Here is a 24,260-nt window from a genome sequence, read left to right on the forward strand (position 1 = left end):
TTGTTTTTGTGACTTTTTTGGCCACCTCCTCCTCCTCAACCTCTTTTTGTTTTCTGTATTTGTAATTTTCTCGCCATCTCCTCCTCCTCATGCTAATGTTTTTTGTATTTGTGATTTTTGTGTCCACCTTCTCCTCCTCATCCTCTTTTATTTTGTATTTGTGATATTTTTAGCCACCTCCTCCTCGTCTATCTCTTTTTTTTTCATATTTCTGATTTTTTTGGCCTCCTTCTTCTTCTCTTTTTTGTATTTGTGATTTTTTGGCCACCTCCTCCTCCTCATGCTCTTTTTTTTATTCGTGTTTTTGTTGACCTCCTCCTCCTCCTCTTTTTTTTTTTTTGTATTGGTGATTTTTTTGGCCTCCGTCTCATCCTCTTTATTTATTTATTTTTTTTTATTTTTTATTTTTTTATGGCCACCTTTTCCGCCTCTTCTTTATTTTTTGTATTTGTGATTTTATTGGCCATCTCCTCCACCTCCTCCTCTTTATTTATTTTGTATTTGTGACTTTTTTGGCCTCCTCCTCCTCCTCCTAATGCTCTTTTCTTTTTTATTTGTGACTTTTTTGGCCTCCTCTTCTTCCTCCTAATGCTCTTTTTCTTTTTGTATTTGTGATTTTTTTGGCCTTCTCTGGGAGGCTATGGCTGTGAGCGCTGCCCACCGCTCTTAATTCTCGTTCCATTTGTCACCCCACAGGACCATGGCACTGTGACCCTGTAAGGTAGCAGCTGGCGGCTCCTATCATCTTGATGACGCTCTGTGATGCGTTGCTTGTTGCCTGGGTAGCGATTGTTAGCTATTATGCAAATGGCTTGTCATCAATCAAGGGTGTGGCTGCTCCTCCCAATAAAAGGGCCAAAGGGGGGCAGTGGGAGCCAGAGTATTGGAGAGTGGAGATGGGAGAAGGTGGAAAAAGAAAAGGAGGAGGATGAGGAAGAGGCATAGGTGGAAAAGGGGGAGTAAGAGAAGAAGGGGGCAGAGGAGGAGGTGGCAGCGGAGGAGGAGGAGGAGGTGGCGGAGGAGCAGGTGGCGGAGGAGCAGGTGGCGGAGGAGGAGGAGGTGGCGGAGGAGGAGGTGGCGGCGGAGGAGGAGGTGGCGGAGGAGGAGGAGGCGGTGGTGGCGGAAGAGGAGGTGGCGGAGGAGGAAAAGGTCGAGGCGGAGGAGGAGGTGGCGGAGGAGGAGGAGGTGGCGGAGAAGGAGGCGGTCGCGGAGGAGGAAGTGGCGGCGGAGGTGGTGGCGGAGGAGGATGTGGAGGCGGAGGAGGAGATGGCGGAGGAGGAGGAGGAGGAGGTGGAGAAGGATGAGGAGGCGGTGGCGGAGGAGGAAGAGGTGGCGGACGAGGAGGTGGCGGAGGAGGCGGTGGTGGCGGAGGAGGAGGTGGCGGAGGAGGGGGTGGCGGAGGCGGAGGTGGAGGCGGCGGCGGAGGAGGAGGCGGCGGCGGAGGAGGCGGCGGCGGAGGAGGAGGTGGCAGAGGTGGAGGCGGTGGAGGAGGAGGTGGTTGAGGAGGAGGAGGAGGTGGCGGAGGAGGAGGTGGAGGCGGAGGAGGAGGTTTCGGAGGAGGAGGAGGAGGCGGTGGAGAAGGAGGAGGTGGTGGCGGAGGAGGAGGAGGTGGCGGAAGAGGAGGAGGTGGCGGAGGAGGAGGAGGTGGCGGAGGAGGAGGTGGTGCCGGAGGAGGAGGTGGAGGCGGAGGAGGAGGTGGCAGACGTGGAGGCGGTGGAGGAGGAGGTGGAGGCGGTGAAGGAGGAGGAGGAGGTGGCGGCGGAGGAGGAGGCGGCGGAGGAGGAGGCGGCGGAGGAGGAGGTGGTGGAGGAGGAGGTGGCAGAGGAGGAGGAGGCGGAAGAGGAGGAGGAGGTGGCGGAGGAGGCGGTGGTGGAGGAGGCGGTGGTGGCGGAGGAGGAGGTGGTTGAGGAGGAGGAGGAGGTGGCGGAGGAGGAGGAGGAGGTGGAGGAGGAGGAGGTGGCGGAGGAGGAGGAGGTGGCGGAGGAGGAGGAGGAGGTGGAGGAGGAGGTGGTGGCGGAGGAGGAGGTGGTGGCGGAGGAGGAGGTGGTGGCGGAGGAGGAGGAGGTGGAGGAGGAGGAGGTGGCGGAGGAGGAGGTGGAGGCAGAGGAGGAGGTGGCGGAGGAGGAGGTGGAGGCAGAGGAGGAGGTGGCGGAGGAGGAGGAGGCGGTAGAGGAGGAGGAGGCGGTAGAGGAGGAGGAGGCGGTAGAGGAGGAGGAGGCGGTGGCGGAGGAGGAGGAGGAGGCGGCGGAGGAGGAGGTGGCAGAGGAGGAGGAGGTGGCGGAGGAGGAGTAGGCGGAGGAGGAGGAGGCGGTGGAGGAGGAGGAGGAGGTGGCAGAGGAGGAGGTGGTGGCGGAGAAGGAGGTGGAGGCCGAGGAGGAGGTGGCAGAGGAGGAGGAGGCGGTGGAGGAGGAGGAGGAGGTGGCGGAGGAGGAGGAGGCGGTGGAAGAGGACGAGGTGGCAAAGGAGGAGGAGGTGGTGGAAAAGGAGGTGGTGGAGGAGGAGGTGGCGGAGGAGGAGTTGGCGGAGGAGGAGGAGGTGGAGGAGGAGGTGGAGGCGGTGGAGGAGGAGGAGGAGGCGGTGGAGGAAGAGGAGGAGGCAGAAGAGGAGGAGGTGGCGGAGGAGGAGGAGGTAGCGGAGGAGGAGGAGGTGGCGGAGGAGGAAGTGGAGGCGGAGGAGGAGGTGGAGGCGGAGGAGGACATGGCGGAGGAGGAGGAGGTGGTGGAGGAGGAGGAGGAAGTGGCGGAGGAGGAGGAGGAGGCGGAAGAGGAGGAGGCGGCGGAGGAGGAGGAGGCGGCGGAGGAGGAGGAGGTGGCGGAGGAGGAGGAGGTGATGGAGGAGGTGGAGATGGTGGCGGAGGAGGCGGTGGAGGAGGAGGAGGAGGCGGCGGAGGAGGAGGTGGCGGAGGAGGAGGAGGTGGCGGAGGAGGAGGAGGTGATGGAGGAGGTGGAGATGGTGGCGGAGGAGGCGGTGGAGGAGGAGGTGGAGGCGGCGGAGGAGGAGGTGGAGGCGGAGGAGGAGGAGGTGGCGGAGGAGGAGGAGGTGGCGGAGGAGGAGGAGGTGGTGGAAGAGGAGGAGGTGGCGGAGGAAGAGTTGGAGGTGGAGGAGGAGGAGGTGGCGGAGGAGGAGGAGGTGGCGGAGGAGGAGGAGGTGATGGAGGAGGTGGAGATGGTGGCGGAGGAGGCGGTGGAGGAGGAGGTGGAGGCGGTGGAGGAGGAGGTGGAGGCGGAGGAGGAGGAGGTGGCGGAGGAGGAGGAGGTGGCGGAGGAGGAGGAGGTGGTGGAAGAGGAGGAGGTGGCGGAGGAAGAGTTGGAGGCGGAGGAGGAGGAGGTGGCGGAGGAGGCGGTGGAGGAGGAGGTGGAGGCTGTGGAGGAGGAGGTGGTGGCGGAGGAGGAGGTGGCGGAGGAGGCGGTGGAGGAGGAGGAGGTGGTGGCGGATGACGAGGTGGCAGAGGAGGAGGAGGTGGCGGAGGAGGAGGAGGTGGTGGAAGAGGAGGAGGTGGCGGAGGAGGAGGTGGAGGCGGAGGAGGAGGAGGTGGCGGAGGAGGCGGTGGAGGAGGAGGTGGAGGCGGTGGAGGAGGAGGAGGCGGAATAGGAGGTGGCGGAGGAGGAGGAGGTGGAGGCGGAGGAGGAGGTGGCGGAGGTGGAGGCGGTGGAGAATGAGGAGGCTGTGTCGGAGGAGGAGGAGGTGTCAGAGGAGGAGGTGGCGGAGGAGGAGGAGGTGGCGGAGGAGGAGGAGGTGGCGGAGGAGGTGGTGGCGGCGGAGGAGGAGGTGGCGGCGGAGTAGGTGGTTGCAGAGGAGGAGGTGGCGGAGGAGAAGGAGGTGGCGGAGGAGGAGGTGGCGGAGGAGGAGGAGGTGGCGGAGGAGGAGGAGGTGGCGGAGGAGGAGGAGGTGGCGGAGGAGGAGGAGGTGGCGGAGGAGTAGGTGGTGGCGGAGGAGGAGGTGGAGGCGGAGGAGGAGGAGGAGGTGGCGGAGGAGGATGTGGCGGACGAGGAGGTGGCGGAGTGCGAGGTGGAATAATCCAAATAAACCAAATGGCAGCAGTACATAAAATACATGTAAGATTTCCAGTTAAGTTATTCAGTCATTCAAATTGATTCATCTTCTTCCCTTGTGTTTCCTATTCTGTACTGAACCAAGACTGCAAATTAATATCCCTGCAATCTTGCTTTACTACTAGGAAATAAATTTGTGAGGAGCATTTGTTTCCCCACTTCAATCAGGCTGTACCTTTGCGGGCTTAATTCAAAGATTCTAGAGACTTAGCCTTGCTCTAGAGGACAGAAAATCTTCTGGACAGCACAGCAATAGAAACTGAGAAAAATAACTGATCCAGCTGTGACAACATGATCTAACTTTCCAACAGTGGGCTTGCATGACTTCCATACTAAAATACCACAAGATTAACACAATTTGGTGGCTTAACAAATAAAGACACCATTCAGATTTTTCTCAAGGTGTTTTAACAAGCCATTTCTCAGTTTTCTTTCTGCTACATAATTCACCATTGGTTTAAGAATCCTGGAAAACAGAAGGGCAAAAGGTGGCAACACAAACCCATAAAGTTGGGGTATTTTTAGCTAAAAGGACAGACAGGACATTTATGTGGTCTTGAGTCTTTCAAAGAATGCCATGGATTAAGTCAACGTGTTCTGGTAGTCTACGGATCACTTTGGCTTAGGAAGACAAGCCTGGGCTTTTCAATTTGGTCATTCAGAGCAACTTCATTACAACTTTAGTCCCTTCACCCTTTCTCCTTGTGAATACCAAGCACCCCTTCAACACACAAACTTGATGTTACCCCTTCGTCTACCACCCCTCGCACTTTTAACAGCTGGAACTGTTTACAAAGACTCAGCAGTCCTGAGAATCTAAACATAACACGGATCTATCTTTCTTTACCTGCTGAAACAGAGGCGTTTTTTCTCTGGTCCGTCAGGCATTCCATCTTTTAATTCATCTCCAGAAACCAAGGATGCATCGTCATCACTGTCGAACGTATCATCTTGTAAAATAGGATTTAAATGGTCTGAAAGACAAAAGAGGTTTGTTAACTTTCCTGAATAGCCTTTGTCTCGTTCTCTTACATGAATACAGCTTCTAAATCAGTGCCAAAACCCTTTCTTCATTTGAGAGCACACACTGAAAGCTATTTCCTAGAGTTCATCCCACCACAGATCTAAGGAGATGGCACAAGGCCCTACACAGCTGTACTAAGTCCCACTGATGTGTACGTATAAGGTACGCTACTCTTGGTGATTTTTTTCTCCCCCTTAGAATAAAGGAGATTACAAACAATTTCCGCAGTTGCTAAATAGCTAAAAAAAAAAACAAAAAAAAACAAGACCATTTCTTTCTGGAGGAGGTTCCCACAATGAAAGCACGGGGATTAAGGATGTGATGGCCACAGAATTCCATTCATCTAGTAAATATCAGCGCTAATTGATCTCACGTGCACATGTATAGTACGATCTACAAACATTTAAATTAGGAGACTGGTTAAAAATGATGATAGCTAAAACAGTATTTAGCTTAGACCAGTTATACTTGTATCCTGGTCCCGACATTCTTCAGAAAGGAATTAGAAACATTGACCTAGAAATGCTTCCCCTCCAAATATCTGAGTTTTGATTTTTTAAAGAAAAATAGCTGCCTTATACTTCAAACCTCAAGTCAACCTCTACAAATGCTAATTATCTTAGCTGCCGTCAGAAGCAGGATGCTTCAGTAGAGAACGCATCGTCCTTTACTGTGTATTGAGTCATTCAGGGCTTCCATTTGGCATTTCAGTTTCGAATCCAGAATAAAACCTATGCGTTATCTTCCAGACATGCCCAAAAGAAAGACATGCACATGCAAATAATAAAATTCTACCATCATTATGTCTGAAAGGTTTAAGTTGATTGCACAAACCACAAGTTTTTGCTTTAGCAGAATTATAAAGAAGTGGATGCTGTGGTTATACCTTGCTGTCGGTCCTCCTTTAGTGCAAGCTGTGCATGCGGGAAGATCTTCTGCACAACTTGTAAAATATTCGCTCCTGATCTTTTAAAAAGTGGCTTGAAAATGGGTGATAGTGCTTGTCCGGGTGAAGCCACGATCCTGTTTGATGCCGGAACAACCTTCTTCAGAGCCATGAAAAAGTCCTTTGCTTTTATTTTAATAGAAGCAACCTCTCCCTACTTGCATAAATCTGAGGATAGCATCGGCGTAGAGAGCACAGCGCAGCTTCAGTACATTAAGATTTGATATCTGCACCACAGTATCCTAACAAACAAAAATCAAACGTTACATCAGTCAAGGCCCAGGTTTACAACATGCAACATTTAAACAATTTGTAATGCCAAAACCAAACAGGTTAACAGGGAATTCAAAGTGCTACCGCTCTGCAGGGAAGTTTCATGTTGCGCACTGTCTGATATCCTGCGCTTATGCAGCTGAAGCAGACTCCTCATCAAAAACTATACTCTTGAGGAAGATGCCCCAGAACCATTTAACGTTTTCAGACAACAAAAAGAACGACAACAAAGAGTAAATAGATGAAAGCATCTAACTCTGATTGCTATGAAGGCGTGCCAGCTGCCTCGTTGACTAGTTGTGCAGCAAGGCACAAGAGCTTGGGTACTGCCTGGTACAAGCTAAGGTTCTTTACAACTTGCTCACAAGCAAGAATCCATTTTGGTTTCAGTCTTACCAATGCATTTCTCAGCTAGTTCATCAAGCAACATGTCCGGTGGCTTAGGGGTCCAGTCACGAGTATGAATCTTGAAAATTTCTTTTCTAGCCTGGAAGCAAAATCATTGCATTTTAGCTTGTCTCAAGTTTTCCTTAAAAATACCAACAAGAAACAAACAAACCAAAAAGCAAGCAAACAAACAAACAAACAAAAAAACAAACAGTCCTCCCTCAAAACCCCTCATCTATTAATACGCTTTTCTTACTTGCTCAACTTTCAAGTATTTTACAGTTATTTAATATACACTCTGCATTTTCAACCAGGAAATTGAATATTTCTTATTTGTTATACTGAACTTTTTCTAGGAACCTACAATGAAAGAAAAGGCATTTATAGTTTCAATAACAAGTTTCCAAACTACGAGACCTAATGACCCAGAGGAAAATACTGTAATGAAAAATTTATCCAGAAACATTTCTTTGTTGTCCAAAAAACTTCTCTAAAACTTAGCAAGCTTTCATTGTGACAGTCTCATTACTTCATCACATTTGCTTTTCAGTCAGTAAATGCACAGAAAGCACTTCTGGCACAATGCTTCAAATTGCTACAATTACTATAAAGAAGAAAATAATTATGACTCAAACTACTACCACCGATCCGGGGCACAATCAAATGCAAACACGTCCCCTATTCATTCAGAAGTGAAGGATTGAGACCAAAAACACAACTTCATGATGAAAACGCCCAAGTGGACTAAATAATTAAGCAAACAGGTACAACTTTGGGAACGAAAGGTTTGATTATAGAACTAACTACTTGGTGGTATCATCCTGACCATATATATCCAGTACCAGATTTGCCCTCCATGGAACAACGCAGTGTCTCCACATATCACTCTTTTTTCAAGTTGTCAATTATTTTTTTTTCCTATAAAGTTGGACTTTGCCATGGTAGAACTAACGTTGAATTCAAGTTCTCACCTCTTTATTTGGCAAGTTGAAGAGGAACTCTCTGCCAAAGCGTCCTGGTCTTCGTAAAGCAGGATCTATAGAATCCAGTCTGTTGGTAGCTCCGATTACCACGATCTCCTCTCTGTTATCTGTGCCATCCATAAGCGTCAGAAGAGTTGAAACAATGGAACTAATAGAAAAATATAGTTTTTATTTACTGGTTCAGTAAATTTTGTTACATTCCACATGACTTTCTTGATGCCGGAACAACCTTCTTCCTAGTAGTCATTCAAAAGTGGGAAAAAAATAGTCTACCAAGTCGGGGTTTTTTTTTGGTTTGATAATACATCTGCAGACTGGTAAGTCATCAAGCACTTCAAGACTGTTTGAAATAATCTCTACATTAATGGAAAAGGAGTACTGCACACTTCTGCTCAGGAAGAAAATCACGGAAAATGTTCCGTGATGTTCCCTCTTGCTTTGGTAATGCTCTTTCTCAGTGTTTTTAGTCTTGTCCTTTCTACCTTGGACTCTCTCTGCAATAGCTGAGGAGGAAAGCTTTTTAGAGCTCCATTCAGTGCCACACTTGAGAGAGGAAGTTTGCCGCAATTTCTCACCAGGCTCAGAAGTCTCTTTGCCGTACAAAACATTTTCATTAGAAATGAGGTCACGTTCTTTTGATCTTCTTGGTTTCTCCTTGTCTCCACCGTCATCACATTGGTACTGTGCGAGGTATTCATCCTTCCCAGTAGATTTCGGAGGGTCCGCGACACTGCACAAAATAAAATCACATTTCTCACTTCTGCTGAAGGACGTGAAGATTAAGAGTAAAACCTTCCAAAGGCAAACAAACAAACAAAAACCTCCAGACTACAGGAACACTCGCAAAGATATGCCATTTAGAAACCTCTCCTGCGATAAGGACACCTTCTCCAGCTCCCAGAGAAAGTGTTTTTTCCCCTCTTGCTTCTGAAGCCATTGCACTAAAAAAGCACACACATCTGTCTCCCTCCACATGCTGCTGCTCTGAATAAGAGCCAGAAGATTCAAAACCACCCTATTTGGTCTCCCCACATAGCCGAAAAAAACACCAGTTGAAACAGAGTTTTCTACCTCTCTCCCAAGAATTTACATTCACGTATCCTGTGACTGCAAAAATAGAAGGCGGGGCTCAGGAGGAACAGCCAGTGTTGGAAATGAAAAAAAGCAGCCTGTTTCTTCAGAGTCTTAAGCCTATTCTACTAGGAAAACAAAACAAAACAAAACAAGAGGATAGGAGAACAACAGCGGGAAATTTACCTATTCTCCAGGTGTTCAATTGCAAAGCCTCCGCTGGAGGATCAACAGCTGTGAATTGAGCGTGCTTAGGAGAAATCAGATCTACATCTGAACCACAACTATTTCAGCAGTATCACTAACTTATGTTACTCTGAAGAAGCAGTCAGCACCCTTTCTATGTTAGGAAATAGCTGAACAGAGTCTGTTATTCACGTGAAGTAGTCAGGCAGGTTTCTTTAGGAAGGCTGGGTTTCACTAGAACATTACTAGCCTGTAAGCCTCATGGCATCACCTTCCATCTTGACTGCTAAACCTCCTTGCTCCCTACTATCTTCTTTGCCAAGATACAGCTGTCCACGTTTACTTTTCCTACTTGGCTGGACTGAATTTAAGAAGGGATCTTGCAACTCTTCCTCTTGTTTGCCACTTAATCATCACACCAAATGAAAACTATTTGCCTTTCACCTCTTTATTTCAGGCATTCTTTCCTAGTGGTCATTTAAAAACGGAAAGAAAAAGTCCATCCGCTTTTTTTTTTAATATCCAGCAGACTGTTAACTCACCAAGCACTTCAAGACTGTTGGAAATAATCTCTACATTAATAGAAAAGGAATTCCTCAAACACACTGCGGCCGCTTACCTTTAATACACTCGTTGGATGAGACGGGGCTGTATTTCTTGCTTTCGCCTGCACTGGAAGGCTTCCCTTCCTTGTAAGGTTGTTTACTGCTCTCACTTCTGCATTGCTCACATGAAGAGCCATCTGGAGGATGGGATTCTTCCTTCTTCTCCCGCGTTATCTTCTGGAAACGAGGATCTAAGTGTTCCAAGGAGCCTTTCACTTTCCTGCTGTTTCTCTTTTTTCTTCTTTTTCTTCTCCTTTTTCTTCTTGTTTTACGCTTGCGATTGGCATTGTCAAAGTGGAGCACACAGAAACACAAATCGTGAAGTCTGAAAGAAACATGCAAGTTTAAAAGAGAAAAAAAGATGTGGCACTTGTTGCCTATATGAAACTTTATTTATTTTACCACAGGTGATGATTTGCAGCATGTCAGCTATTTTGTGGTGCTTTGTGCACACGCAACTTACTTTAGATGTAGCAAACTTAAGCCCTCAGATTGGAGGACCATAGGTCCTGGTTTGTACACAGATCATTAACAATGGCTAGCTCTGGAATACGTGCAAGCAGAAAAAAACTTTTAACCTAATCCAGAATGGTGTACGGATGTGTTTCCAACTATGTGGTCCAAAGCTAGTGCTCTGACACAATTCAGCAATAGCTTTCCTATCTTCACTGATCAACCTAACAACATGATCCCCAGCCAGCTGATGCTATCTAAGTAACTTAGAAACTACCAGAAAAAAAAAAAAAAAAAAAAAAAAAGAAGAAGAAAAAAAGAGAAGAAAAAAAAAAGGAGAAAAAAAAAAAAAAAAGAAGGAATACATGAGAAGCACCCAGAAAAGAATTAGGATAAAAAATGCGGAGTATGCTGGAATCCTTGCTTACTTGGAATCCTTCTCTCCATGTTTATCCTTAGACTCTCTCCATGTTTATCCTTAGACTTCTTTTTCTTCTAGAACTTGTGATATTTTTGCATTTTTTTCACCACCTAAAAGCTCCTTTTCTATCTTTCTGTCTTTCCTTTCTATTTCACTTTCACTACCTTCTGCACGGGTAGATTTTCTTTTTCTGTTTCCTTCTGTTTCATTTTTCTGGCGACAGTTCTCCAAATGAGCTGACACAGGTGGAAGCGCATGTCTTTCACGAGAATGTCTTCCAGAATGTTGCTGAGATACCGAGCAACGATGCAAGTCTGCTCCGGGTGTGCTAAAGCGACGTCCATCTTCATCTCTCAAGAGGGAACCGTGAGGCCATCCACTTTTGTAATGATAATGCTTATGTGACCTGCCGTAGTAAGTTGCAGTCCATTTGTCAAAGGCTGCATCGCCGTGAGAGAACTTTCTCTCTCTACTGTCTCCTGTCGCATGAGGTGAATAGTAATCATTGGAATAGCTACATCTTTCCCACCTCCGTGCTTCATCTCGATAGTATCTTTCTCTGCTCCAACTTCTTTCCCCTTTGGATCAGTAATATCTATTGCTACCTTGTTCTGATCTTCCTCCGCTGCCAGATCTGTACTTTGAATATTTGACTGCTCTTCTGCCATTCTCAGGGCTGTTTCTTTCACCAGGGAAAGATCTGCACCTGCTTCCCTCCCAGTGCTCCTGCTTGTGACGCTTTTGCTCAACAACTTCCACGCTCTGAGAACACCTCCTCTTGCTGGAAGGACCTGCTTTTTGATTCTCCTTCTCTTCACTAGGAGCATGTTCCCTCTTGCTTTGGTAATGCTCTTTCTCAGTGTTTTTAGTCTTGTCCTTTCTACCTTGGACTCTCTCTGCAATAGCTGAGGAGGAAAGCTTATCAGAGCTACATTCAGTGTCACACTTGAGAGAGGAAGTTTGCCGCAATTTCTCACCAGGCTCAGAAGTCTCTTTGCCGTAATAAACGTTTTCATTAGAAATGAGGTCACGTTCTTTTGATCTTCTTGGTTTCTCCTTGTCTCCACCGTCATCACATTGGTACTGTGCGAGGTATTCATCCTTCCCAGTAGATTTCGCAGGGTCCGCGACACTGCACAAAATAAAATCACATTTCTCACTTCTGCTGAAGGACGTGAAGATTAAGAGTAAAACCTTCCAAAGGCAAACAAACAAACAAAAACCTCCAGACTACAGGAACACTCGCAGAGATATGCCATTTAGAAACCTCTCCTGTGATTAGGACACCTTCTTCAGCTCCCTGAGAAAGTGCTTTCTCCCCTCTTGCTTCTGAAGCCATTGCACTAAAAAAGCAAATGCATCCGTCTCCTTCCACCTGCTGCTCTGAGAAAAAAGGCATAGGGGCGAGCGGGGAACAGCCAGTGTTTCTCCAGACAGTGGAGAAAAATGGAAAAACATTCTATGAAGGAACACAAGTTCTCCTTGAGGCACCAACCTGCATCAGAGTGATATGCTCAGTGCTGATCATTAGTTCTGTTCGTAACGCTGGACATACAGCATGGAATTGTACTAATTTAAATCCTTCCATTAAATACTATTAGTAGACAGATAAAACCGTAACGAACTTCCATAAGGTCTTGTCTTAATCAGACTGTGCTCATTTTACCTCGTTTCCTCTGACAAGCTGTTCAGCTGGCTGGCTGTGAGGGACTCCGTGATGACTTCTCGATTGACTGAAGGCATAGCTCCAGGCATCTGCAATCAAAACGCACAAGTCAGCAGACAAAACAATGCTATTTGTAGTAGTACTGAGGACTAGTCTTGTCAGAATTTCTCCATTAAATGGTAAGCAAGACCGTTTTGAGTTGTATGCATTATCTACACTTCAAAGATAACCCCAACTCACCTCCCAAAATCTACTTTATGAAACTTAGGAATTTTTATCTCAGCTGAGCTTAAGTTGACAAGTTCTAATGTAAGCTCAGGTCTGCAAATTCTAATGGGATAATACCACAAAGTCTTACAATCACATTTGTGCTGTGTTTTCTCAGTATTTCACCTGAATTAGGAACACAATAAACACTCCCGAATACATCATAGGTGAGAAATTCTCGATGGAGCAAATCTATGTTTCAAGCAATCCATTTGTTTTAGAAAAGAACATCTCAGAAGGTTTAACAGGTTCAACTCGGCAAGTGGAATCATCAAGTTTCAGTGCGTTTTCTTTCGATTCATTACCTAACCTAATAGCACCATTTAGTGAATCGGTTTTTGGCAGCTCATGCTGGGATCTTCCTTCGTCAGCATTCTGACAGGAAGAACCGGAATGCTGCAATGTACGGACTACCTTTCCAACCAAAATTCCATTAGAGGACATTGCATTGCAATTCCTTTTAAATAAGCCCTTTGACTCCTCCTCAGATTTTCCTGAAGATTCTGCACCGTAAGGGACTGTGTTATCAGAGCTGAGTTTAGGATTTTCATTCACTGTTGGCTCCACAAAAATCTCATCAGAAACTTTTTTGCTTGTTTGCATTTGCTTCATTTGCATTACCGAATTTGTAATTGTGGATGAAGGAACAGCCTGGTAGAGATCTTCATCCTCCGCAGCACTGCTAAGACAGTCAGGCTGTGACACAGTCCGACGAGCAGGCAATTTATTGTGAATACTGGTGGTGATCTTCTGTTTTCTTGACGGATCAGTAATTGAAGGCCTGGTAATTGTCTGGTTTTGAACACAGGCCATCGGTGGTGCTGAAGATGGCCTTTTTAGGGTGACACCAGTGGTCTTTGCGTCCTCTTTTATGGATCCATTTCCATTTAAACGGCTTGAATTCTGTATTTAAAAAGAAGAAATGGCAAGATGGATTAACGCAAACACTGCATTTAACATTTTGAAACACAAAACTCTCCTACTGAGTATTTCTACAAATGGTCTTAACACCTACAAAGAAAAACACACTGCCCTTTAAAGATAAATGCAAGTCCAATAAGCGTATTCAATTCCTGCTTTTGGTTTACAGCCGATTGGAATCAAATTAACATCATCTTTGAAAACCAGCCAAACAACTTAACATTACCTGCTGCTATTCCCAAATATATTTATTTTCCCCTTTAAACATACCCTGAAAAGCCTGAAGTAATTGTTCTGGTGCTCAGGAATAAGACACTTAGTTTTCCCTGTCTTAGCTAAAGTGACGACGATAGGAAAAACAAGTCCTCTTTTAAATGATTCGAGGATTAGTACACTCTGCTTAAATTGTCAAAGAGCGTAGCTCTCTGTGCTTTAGAAAGCTGTCTTGGAGGTATAAGGTAATGGAGTCGCATGGCTGCACAATTTAGCAGTAACCACTGTTTGAATGACTCTGGCTGTAGCATGAAGGCTGTGAAGAAAGCTGCAGCATGGGAAGGAAAACAAAACCAAGATGCTGAAAACCAAACAAAAAACCCCACACCAAACCCCAAACCCACTAGCAGTTTGGTGCCGTTACCTGCCCTCCCACTTCCCTGAATTACCTTAATCATATGAGGAAGAAGTCGTGGTCCCATAAATCCAGCCTGCTTACTATTAGCCCCCTGCTGACCAGGAGGGAATGAACAGGGATAAGATGGTGCTGGCAAGTAAAACGCACGTTCTCCAAGTGTCAAATCATAGCGCCTTCAGAAAAGAGCAGTGATCGTAGTTTAGTTTTTCTTTCAGCCTACTCTTGGATTAAATCCCATCCTATAATTTTAGAGGAACAGTTCATACGATATGGAAGCCTTCTCTACAGAAGGCTTCGCCAAGACTACAAACTGAAAAGGAGAGAACAGTCTTGCTACTAAGACTATCACTTTCAGAACAATAATTCATTCTTACACAACAGATGACCTTCATTTCTCTCCTTCTCTAAATTAGCCAGCTACAGGTAACACATAGATAGCAATTTACACAAGTGCTGCAGTTTCAGGCCAAGCAACAAAAGATAATAAATGACACAGAGAATTTCAGGTTAGACAGAACTGAATTAGACAAATAATAATCTTTCCCTGGGATAGCAAGAAAAACACTTGCAAAACAGAAAAATATCAATAACAGGAAAGTAAATCTCTTCTGAACACATGTTAAGATTTGTTATTACCTGATATAAAAAAGTATGTAAGCTTGCTGACCAAGAACTCTCTTAATGTCAGTACGGACTACTTTAGCATCATTCATCTGATACCAAAGTCCATTACCAGCCTGCAAATAGAGACAACCATTTCTTTAGGTGAATTGCACGTGTTCCAAATGAAATCACGGATAGGAACAAAATACACACGTGTCAAATAAAAATATAATGAAATCTTTTTCCCTAGAAACAGTAGCTGCTAGTCACGCTTTCACTGGTTTGCCAGCACAACCTTTACCCTGTTAGAAATGCTGTTGACTTCTACCTTTACATAGCATATATAGTGTCCTGAGTGACAGCTGACACCGTGATGTACCAGCACCGCGTATAAGGCATAGAGCAGTGGTTCTCCCATTGACTGTGACATGTAGGCTCTCAGGTCCAAATACTCCGGATATTTCACCTCCTAAAGAGAGACCAAGAAGATAGAAAAATTATCCCAGAGTACTTCGTGGGCTAGCCAGAGAAAAACACTTCCAAAAAACACAGACTAGAATTTATTTCTAGAATATATTTCTAGAAGATATTTCTTGATTCACTACAAATAAGTCTTCCCATAAACAATGTTTAAGACTAGAAGTTGCAGAGAACTGTTTCCTGATGAATCAGCCTTCTCAGAGGAAAGCATATGCTTCTTGTCAAGCGGGAACTTTATTGATAGTAAGAGAAAGAATAAGCCATAGTCGTTAGTCTACAATTATTGTCTGAAAATATAAACAACTTTCAGCTTTGGGGGATGTCCCATTACACGATGATATAGTTGCATTACAGTGGTAAATATACCTTGTTGATCTTTCCACCTGTGAAATCTGCAAATCTTTTCAGTGATATTGTGAGAACCTTGGAAGAACGGTGTATGGTAAATCTCTTGGATGCAGGAACCATCTTTTTACACCTTAAAAACAAGCAGAGATAAGTGTTTGAAGACATCTTCTTTTTTCGCCCCCAAAACAAACTCGTTTTAATGTCTCACGCATGCCTATGCTATTTGAATGACATTTACTTGCATAATAGGTTGGTCTTTTTTCTTTTCATAAACCCATGCACTGCGTGTCAGGTTTGTTAATACAGTGAAGAAGGTAAATTCTCCCAAAACCCCGGGCATAGCAGGAACAGGAATCTCTCACGAAAGGGTATTACCAGGTTGGATGGCAAGGTACCATTTCTTGGTCTACAAAAGTGGCTATTTGAACTCCAATCCTGGATACATTCTTTCAGCTTTCAAGAGAAATACAAATAATGAAAGTGGAACGAGAGAGCCTTGGTCCCCAGGACTAGAAATTGCAAATAATCTCCAACATAGGTCGTCTATCAACATCAAAAATACAACAGAAGCACATGGTCATTCTACAGGAGGGAGACATTTAACAGTAGGAAGTCTTCATGTACTGAGCTTGTCTGGAAAGACACTGAAACTGTCTGCCATCCTTTGAAACACAATAGTTCAGTTTGATACATTGCCCGCTCCAAGGTAGGACCTACAGTGTAAGCAGTGAAAATTAGCCACTAGCCCAGAGAACAACGGAAACTGGGCAGTTTACATCAAGAAAAGTACTGTCGAGAGCTAATAAATAGAAAGAACAAAAGTATCTCTTTTTGAATTCTGATGGCAAAATACGAGCCAGAGAATTGCAAACCCATAGGGAATGCCTCTGAACAAGACTTCCCCCCTCCAAAGAAACAAAAATCCAAGTGTTTTATAAACTTCCACAAAACTCGTAAGTAGATCCAAAGTTTAGAGGTAGTCCAACAGAGTCATGCAACATATAAAACTGACATCTAGGATTAAGACCTAATTCGTCAAAATCTTACTCGCTACATTTATAGCAATTCTCTCCACCCAGCTCTTCAGGTTTCACAAAGAGTTCCAGAGCTCTGGTAACAGATGAAACCGCCTAGAGGAGCGAGAAAGAAGAGCGTAAAGTCACCGTAAATTCAAAATTCCAGAGACGTACTAGTGGTTTATAAGAGAATCTTACTAACATACTCAAGCGATCTACTATGAGCACTGTGAAGAAGGAGGCAGAAAGAGCATGCTCAGCATTGACCTCACCTGGAAGTCATTTGACTTCGGAACAAATACTTTTCCAGTAGCCTAGACAGCATCTATAGTGTGCTTTGTCATCAATACTGGGGACAAATTCATCAGTCTAACAATTAGATGTACATTGGGGTAGAACAACAGAGAAGTGTGACAGCATTATAATTTTTGCAGAAAGAGAATTCTTTCCCCTTAAACCCAATGCAAATGTGGAGACTATTTACATGGGTTCCACAGAAGGACAAAGTCCAATCCACTTCCTTAGCACCACCAAGCTCTTACGTTTTAACATTATATGTGGTTTGGTTTTTTAAGGTAAACAAGTTTAATTTAGAAAGTTATGCATGTACTTAAACATCATGAATTATATTTAGAAAACATCTTACCTTTATATCCAAAGTGATATCAAGAAATGCCTCATACGTATCCGAAACTGCTTTGCAATTCAAGCACTTCACTGGAAGCAAAATATAAATGCTTAACCTTATGTGAAGGAGACTAACTGTCCAAATTCAAGTTGTTGCCAGATACTACTTTAGACAAACTACAGACTGCTTTACTACCGACAAAAGACACAGATCAGTTCTAAGGACAGGAATATTTTTTAAAGTACCTCTCGATCTTAGAAATCCTCCAAATATTTGATGAATGATGGTGGTAGCTTGAGAAGATCTGTCCAATCTGGAAATAAATTATAATCAGACCTCAGAAGATTTAAGGCGCACAGTTAACTCTTCAAAGAGTTTTATGAAAACTAAGGATGATGTAGACTTTCGTTGCTGATTGTAAATAAGGCACTAAAAGGTGCTAGAGATCATTTTTGATAGTAAATAAAGGACTAGAAGGTGCTAGAGAATGTATGAAAGTGAACTTGTTTATGCTTACTCGGTGCTTCCATTCAAGCACGCTTCCTGCATAGCATCAACAGTATAGCGCAAGAACTCGTGTGCGTCTTCTTGACTGCCAAAACGGAAATGTTGTCCTATTCCTAAAGAAGAAGATGATAGTATTCACCTCATTTAAAAATGAAATCATTCTTCTATTTCTAAAATCTCTCTTCTTTCTAGTGTTAAAACCACTTATACACATCAAATAAGTATTTGAAGATTACAAGCTATCGAAAAGAAACACATCTGAAGCCACTTACGACTGAGATTACTGATAACATGCGTAGGCTCGATGGCATCAACAGTGCAACGCAGGGCCTGGTTAATGTGAGTCTCCATTGTGCACATCATGCAAAAATCTTGTTCACGACCTGAAGAGTGAAAGAAGAAAGCATCCCAGTCCAGCAAAATATCCAGAACTACAAACAAACATCTAAGTAAAATTTAAACTATAGATACGATATCCACTCTCCTTGCTACATTCTATTCTCCCAAGATGCCAATGTCCCAACAGTCTTGTAACATTTCATTTCACACAACTTTACAGAATAAAAATATCCACTAAGCCTGTATTCAAATGCATTTTGTGATGAGAAATCTAAAAGACTACTGCAAAGTCACATTTGTAAAGGCTGACAGGAATGTGAACTCCACAGGCTGAAAAACGTATTACTCTCTAAAATTACTACTAAATGCATTGCTGTCCAATGCACTTCATTATTCCCACGAAGCAATAAATGATCCTTTAATAAATACATAAATAAATAAATAAATAAATAAATTCATTAAACAAACAGTGCATTAATTGCACTCCATATGCTATTCGGAGCCCACTGCTAATACAGTGCTCAAAGCCAGCTTCTACAGGTAAAATCAGGCAAATAAGCTTGTCTCAGAATCACTGCTGTTCTTTCACCTTCAGAGCTGTCCAACAGATTCGAAATACTCTTAGAAAGTACTCACATGACTGGCCGTGCTCGAGAGAAAGCATGTAATTGGCAAGTGGGGGTGTGTAGGTCAAACACTGTAGAGTAGCATTAAGAAAACATGTGTTGCCAAGATTGTACAGGCCAACTCCAACACTTTGTGTTTCTCGCCAATCCATACAAATCTTCTCAGGTGGAAAAAGAATGCTCTGTGGCGGAGCAATTCCATCATTAACGACTGCAAGAAAGTTAAATTTAAAAAGAGATTTTGTTTGTTTGTTTCTAAGGAAGGTATTTAAAAAAATACTATTCTGCAGGAGCACCTAGAGGAGCTAGCTACAATCGCAGCCAGAAAAAAATTATTGCAGACAGCTTTAATACCGCCAAATTCAAATTGGCTGGTCAACACAATGTTTCGGGGAAAAAAAAAAACAAAAAACAGCTTTCGTCAACCATTTTAATTTTTCTAAGGCAAAGCTAACTGCCATTCTGTTTGTAGTACCTAATGCCAAGTTCCTCTCCATCTATAATCTTTAACCTGATTAACTCAACTACTGTTTTTTTCCTTATTATAACTTAAACCACAAGCTTAGACTTGAAATTATACGGAAAAAAGGTAAAAACTAGTAACTAGGAATGACGGTACCCCTACAGATACCAGATCTTTTCCTGAGCAATGTTATCATTCAAAAAACGTGTGAAAAATGGAAGCTGTGAATAGCAACAATCAAACACTTTTCTTTGCAAAACGGAAAAGACATGGATAAATCTGTGCATTACAAAAAGCTCCCCATATTTCTCTGTTGACTGTAAATATATCAAAATTAATTTCTGTAACATCAGTCACTTCAGTTGCCTTAGGGGATTCGCTTTTGAAGTCTTTGTTCACACTAGTCCCCTTCTCTATCAGTGCAACAAGTAAGAACTGCATTTTCTACTTTTGCTTTGAAGAAAATGGAGTCGGGATAAAGCTCACACTTACTTAGATCTCTTGGGGCAAAAGCCTTAGATTTTTCAGATGATCTACAGTAAATAGCACCTCCACGTCCTTGGGCCACAGAGACTTGGCTTGAATCTTCTGCAGGCGGTATCTGGCCCCAGTTTGCGGTGCGTGACATCAGTATTTTAGTACTTGGTTTCTTGGATTTGCCAGACTGCCTTGAAGAGGGCTTTTTAGACTTTGAAGATTTGGGCTTCTTAACTACGGTCATCGTTGACATCTGCGACAGAGACAGAAGTTCTGGTTGACGTAAGAATATCAAGAAGCATTCCAAGAAGAAAAGAGTAGCAGAAGTCCTGTCACTTAATCTCAAAGAAACAGCCTTAAGAACTAAATCGCTGGTATGAATGATTTAAAAAGAATCCCCAAACTAAACACACAAAGTGAAAATTTCCATCTAAACTCTATCGGTATTACTTTTAGCTTCTGCAGAACTAGTGGCTGATGCCATTTCTTTCACTTCCGTAGGATTTTAATCCATTCCAACTCTGGAGTCTTTTTAATATAAAAATGTAGAAGACATTCTCTGAGGGGAATCAGTTATTTATTGATTTCCAGAGTTGCACAATTATCTGTTAATTATTACCTATGATCTAATAGATAATTGTTGCAATTATCTATTGCTGGCGTTAGTAATGGAACACTATTACTTCACTGCCTGCGTTTTTCTGTTTCGTGTGCACAAAGGTACCCAGAACTCACTGCTCCTTTTCTTCTGTCTTTCCAGGGATCGCCCTCTACCTCACTGTCTACTGCACCAATCATGAGGGGGTTGTTGTTATTCTATAATGAGCCTAGCTTTTAAATACACCTTTTCTGGGCGTCACTTTGTGATAGCAAGTTAATTTGTGAGGGCTCCTCAGTCTACATCATGTGGTCGCTTTTTCCAGGTGAAAAAGCGGAGCCGTAAGTGGCAGTACACTAAAGCCCTGGCATGTTGAGATCCAAGAAGAGAGATGTTTGGCCCTCCTTCTCACTCCTGGGAACCATATACCTCAAAACCCACAGAGGATGGCCTATATCTCAGAGAAATCTTGGGAAAGGAGAGCATGAAGAGCACGTTTGCAAATTTATTTCTCCCCGGGCTTCTTCTGCTTCTCCAAGAAATACGAGTTTGAATAGAACTTTGGCAGCAGTACTTCTGGTGTTTTACTCCTACCACATTTAAAACTCCTACAAAAAACTGAAACGTTAGACTAAAAAGCAGCTCTTTCCGTTCTGCTTTGTAAAGTTGCACGTTTTCCTCATGCAAAACAACAGGGCAATGTAAGCTAGAAACGGAAATGCTGAATGTAAAACAAAACAAAACAAACCTCAGCCCTCCAGGACAAAAGCCAATAACTGCTACAAAGTCCTTTTTAAAATGCTGATTAGGTTTCAAGGTGATACTGCTTTAAATAAGCATAATTGTGTGTCCGTAGGCAGAAGCATCCATGACAGGATGAACTTCTATACTTCATGTTTTGTTACTGTCTTACTGTAGCACACAGGGACTTGTTACCTATAGGGAAACCACTAACCTAATGGAGCGTTTAAAACATAAGCTAGTTTGTTATACCAAAATGACTGAGAGAACAAAGCATAAAGTGCTTTCAGATTTCTAGCACGCCTTGATTGCTATCCATTAAACTTCAGACACGTTAAACAAAACACAGTAAATAAGAAAACTCCTAGTCCCACAGCTGGCAAATTATGTGCAGAGGTTGTAACTAGAACTTTTTTCCCTTGACATTTTACATTTAAGATTGATTTTAAATCCATTCTATACACACTTTCCGTTCCTGAAAAAACAATACGCAAACCTGAAAAATGCATTTACACGAGAAATGAAGTCGTCCTTGTCCGACTGGAAGACTAAGGTGACAGCTCCTGGGCTCAGGGATTTTCAGATAAGCTCCGATCTTCACCAGTGACAGCTCCTTTTTTCGGATTGAAAGAGAAAATGTTTCAGCAACACACTGAAAACACACTTAAGGGACAAGAAACAAAATTAAGACTGTAGTGAGAAGGAGAAAAGAAAAACAATACTGGGGAAGAAAGGAAAAGGTAAAGGAAAAAGGAAAAAGGAAAAAAGCCTTGATCTTTATACTGACCAACGAGATAAGCCTTACACATTTTTAAGTTTATTTTTGACAACTGATTGAGGCGCTACCAGGTATTAAGTACGATTCAAGAGCAAATATTAACACTGGAAAGAAGAAATCCGATCCACCACCACTGTTTCAAAATACATCCATTTCTAATGTGGAGATAACGTCTCTCTGACAAGGTAGTAGAAAAACTGTAAATACCGACAGAGCTTCCTCTCCCGATGTTCCATATACATACCGATGCTGTTCCTACACCTACGCTCTGAGCATAAATTTATGTTGACATGAGTATCGGGTGTTACTCCTCTCTTTGTTTGCCTTGAGAGACACACCTCTTGTCCACTGAAAAGTAAACTCAAGATTCCAGATCAGTTAAGACAGTTGCTATCCCCCCATTCAGAGTTCTGCAGCAGCACTGTTCAGATGTGTTTAGCAGTCTCTTTAGAAAACGTTATCACTTAGGACCTGCTTCTCAGTAGGTACACGTCTGGCCTCCGCTTAGCAGAGAGTCAATCCCACCTTAAGCTGTCGTACAAGAGCCCCTTCACGAAACGGACTTGGGCCCTGACATAACTGAGCTTAACCTTTAACCTTGAAGCTTCCTTAAAGAAGGAAGCAGCACCCAGGCCAGGAAATAGAAATTAATCGTCACTTTACCCTGAAACGCAGTAAGCTATTCTGTGCTGGCAGGATTGCTGCCGGGCTGGCCGACGAGTCGGCGGGCAGCTCCCCGGGGCCACAGGGCCTGTCACAGGGAGCCGCCGGAGGTCTCCAAGGTCCGGGAACAGCGGCAACAGCGGCAACAGCGAGGACAGAGGGGACAGCAGCAACAGCAGCAGCCACCTCAGCCAGGGCCGTCTCCACAACCGCCAAAACGGCCTCGGAATGCTGCCGAACTCGGAGCTCCAGCGTGACGCCTTGTGAACCTGGCCGCTGGAAGGACCTGCTTTTTGACTCTCCTTCTCTTCACTAGGAGCATGTTCCCTCTTGCTTTGGTAATGCTCTTTCTCAGTGTTTTTAGTCTTGTCCTTTCTACCTTGGACTCTCTCTGCAATAGCTGAGGAGGAAAGCTTTTTAGAGCTACATTCAGTGCCACACTTGAGAGAGGAAGTTTGCCGCAATTTCTCACCAGGCTCAGAAGTCTCTTTGCCGTACAAAACGTTTTCTTTTGAAATGAGGTCACGTTCTTTTGATCTTCTTGGTTTCTCCTTGTCTCCACCGTCATCACATTGGTACTGTGCGAGGTATTCATCCTTCCCAGTAGATTTCGCAGGGTCCGCGACACTGCACAAAATAAAATCACATTTCTCACTTCTGCTGAAGGACGTGAAGATTAACAGTAAAACCTTCCAAAGGCAAACAAACAAACAAAAACCTCCGGACTACAGGAACACTCGCAAAGATATGCCATTTAGAAACCTCTCCTGTGATTAGGACACCTTCTCCAGCTCCCAGAGAAAGTGTTTTTTCCCCTCTTGCTTCTGAAGCCATTGCACTAAAAAAGCACACGCATCTGTCTCCCTCCACATGCTGCTGCTCTGAATAAGAGCCAGAAGATTCAAAACCACCCTATTTGGTCTCCCCACATAGCCGAAAAAAACACCAGTTGAAACAGAGTTTTCTACCTCTCTCCCAAGAATTTACATTCACGTATCCTGTGACTGCAAAAATAGAAGGCGGGGCTCAAAAGGAACAGCCAGTGTTGGAAATGAAAAAAAGCAGCCCGTTTCTTCAGAGTCTTAAGCCTATGCTACTAAGAAAAAAACAAAAAACAAAAAACAAAAAACAAAAAACAAAAAACAAAAAACAAAAAACAAAAAAAAAAAAAAAAAAAACAAGAGGAAAGGAGAACAGCGGGAAACTTACCTATCCACAGGTGTTCAATTGCAAAGCCTCCGCTGGAGGATCAACAGCTGTGAATTGAGCGTGCTTAGGAGAAATCAGATCTACGTCTGAACCACAACTATTTCAGTAGCATCACTAACTTATGTTACTCTGAAGAAGAAGTCAGCACCGTTTCTATGTTAGGAAATAGCTGAACAGTCTGTTATTCACAGGAATTATTCAGGCAGGCTTCTTCAGGAAGGCTGGGTTTCACTAGAACATTACTCCGCAAGTCCCTTCTATTCCTTTTCCCCTTAGAATCTGGGGATGTTTCAGCTAAAAAGGAGGGCAGAAACACTCTCCGTAGGTCTCCACCATGTAGTAAAACAGCGCTGTGTACCTGGTTAACTTCTGCAGCCAGCAAAGCATTGCTATTTGCAGCAGTGCCCTGACCCCAGCCTCTTGCTGAGCTCCGTCCTGTGCTGCTCGGATGCTCCCGCTGCTCAGACACGGGGGCTTAGAGAGCCACCGGGCCAGCACAAGCCCCCGAGCTCACTGTCAAACTTCACTTTTGGCATCTTTCACTTCACCAGCGCCGCCGGACGAGGAGCCCAGCAATGCCTGACGCCGCTCCGGGCTCACCTAAACGCGGGGCAGGAAATTCAGATTCAAAGCTGCGAAGGTTTTTCTTAGTGAAAGCATGGAATGAGTGGCCATCGGTGACTAACCTTACAGGAAGGCATTCACTTTGTGAATGCTGCAGTGAGTGAAGACTGAAGGCGTTTTCTGCGTGACCTAAGGAGAGCCCTCCCCGAAAAGCAGGACGTTTTATTGTCTATGTAACATCTCCTTTGAAGGCTCGAGCATGAGATACACCAAGTTTAAAATCTCAAGACACGGATCTGCCACCACAGAAGCAATACATTTCATCTACTAAGCC

At 44.3% G+C, this 24,260-nt stretch overlaps 1 long non-coding RNA gene and 1 pseudogene across 1 annotated transcript in view; both read right to left on the bottom strand.

The window, feature by feature from the left end:
* Positions 1-24,260, bottom strand: part of LOC137862075 (uncharacterized) — a 74,213-nt gene that overhangs the window by 15,736 nt on the left and 34,217 nt on the right. The window lies entirely within an intron of this gene.
* On the bottom strand, positions 6,236-19,620 carry LOC137861932 (ubiquitin carboxyl-terminal hydrolase 42-like; annotated as a pseudogene).

This window comes from Anas acuta, chromosome 10 (assembly GCF_963932015.1).
Source record: "Anas acuta chromosome 10, bAnaAcu1.1, whole genome shotgun sequence".
Taxonomy (NCBI): domain Eukaryota; kingdom Metazoa; phylum Chordata; class Aves; order Anseriformes; family Anatidae; genus Anas; species Anas acuta.